Below are 1,817 nucleotides of genomic sequence, written 5' to 3' on the forward strand. Positions count from 1 at the left end.
CCTGAGGATGGACAGGGTCAGATTCTCGTGGTGGGGGCGACTGCGGAGCACAGGAAATCCTCCACTTAGGACAGAGTCGGTCCTGGAAACAACCAGAAGCTGAGGAGACCACCAGCTGGACGCGTGTGGGGCCCCTCGCCCACTGACATCCCGCTCAGCACGGAGCAGGGCGCAGACAGCCTTCCGTGCTGTAAAGATCTTGATTTTGGCCTTCTAGGGATGGAAGCAGGTGGGCCTTGTGCCCGCTCTTCCCCTGAGCTAGCTCCCCAGCCAGGGATGGAACTGTGCTGTGTCCGGATCGTGCTGTGGTTTCACGAGTCTGTACATTCACAGAACTGTACACCAAAAGGAGGAGAAGCAGTTTTACCTTATGACAAGTTGTAAGTTAATTAATTGTACAAGGAAAAGCAACCCTCTGGGGGCCAGCCCATCAGTCTGATCAAGCCACCCAGGCGTGAGGGCAGTGAGTTCCAGCTCCCTACGTGGCTCCATCATGCAGCCAGAGTCCAGAGCCACCGACAGGGGTGGAGTTCAGATCCCTGGATCTGGCAGCGATCACACAGTCAGAGAAGCGAGGGCGTCCAGAGGCTGAGCAACGGGTCCTCCAGCCTGCAGAGGCCGGGTACTGGGGAGGAACCGGGAGCAGACCAAAAGCAGACGGATCCGATGGCTGCTGCAGGGGCCAGGAGCCCCCTGACCCCAGACACTGGGGAGCTGCCGTGGGGTCAGCCTCCCGGAGCGTGGCCTGCAGGAGCAGGGGTGGAGGCCTGAATCGGCTCCTGGGGGAAGGCTAGGCATGTGGCCCTGCTAACCTCGGCCCGGTGAGACCCTTGCGGACCACCGAACTGTCGTTCAGAACTGTGAGATAATAACTCTGGGGTGTTAAGCCCCTGGACTCCTGGAAATTTGTTCCAGCAGCAATAGGAAATGACACCACAGCCCCGACCTGCCCAGGCAGGATGAGGCCCTGCCCCCTGCCTGCCTCCCCAGGTGCCTCCCTGCCCGTGAAGACCTGGCACTCAGTCCGGTTCTATTTGCCCCCTGGAGGGTCTTGGGCACCCCCAGCACGCCTTTGACGTGGTCCTTTCATCTGCAAAACGCTGCTCACTATCCAGCTGGCGTCAGAAGGCGGCCTTGAGGCGTCAATGAGGTGACGCTTGTGAAGTCTCTTAGCAACCGTGCCTGGATTGAAATCGGCGCTCGGTGCTATTTTTGATTGTTGAGCTTGGTTCTGAAATTGTCATTGGTGCTCCCAGAACCTGCGACTGCCCGAGCCCTGGTCAGGTCCCCTGAGGGAGACCCCCTTCCTGCAGAGCTGGGCCACAGGGAGCTGGCGTCCTCTTTGCGGCCACCCCCAGGGCACCGGGGCTCTGTGTGCTGCCCTCACGGCAGAGAGGAGCCTGACTCTTGGCCCAAGGTCTGGCGCGTTGGTCTGAGGGTCGGGTGTGCCCGTCATGGCTGGGCACACAGCAGGGGTTTGATGACGGCACAAACGACTGTTTTCTCAAGATGAGGCCGTATTTCCCTTTTCAGGCAGGACCTGGCCCAGCTTGGGTGGGTGGGCTCTGGGACCCCCACGTTTGCAGCCTGTCTCTGAGAGAGAACAGCCACACTTACAGCCTCACCCCAGGGCTTGGGGGCCTCGGCAGGGGGTTGCCTGAAGCCCTGCCTCCACCGCTTGCTCTCCTCTTCCCCCTCTTCCCCCTCTTCCCGGTGGTGTCTGTGTCAAATAGAGTCCAGGAAAGTTCCTCCAGGCAGCCCGAGTAAACCCAGCAGCCTGAGATTTCCTGGGACTCTCAGTGGCAGTGGCCACCTCA

Source organism: Sciurus carolinensis, chromosome 6 (genome assembly GCF_902686445.1).
Source record: "Sciurus carolinensis chromosome 6, mSciCar1.2, whole genome shotgun sequence".
NCBI classification, from domain to species: domain Eukaryota; kingdom Metazoa; phylum Chordata; class Mammalia; order Rodentia; family Sciuridae; genus Sciurus; species Sciurus carolinensis.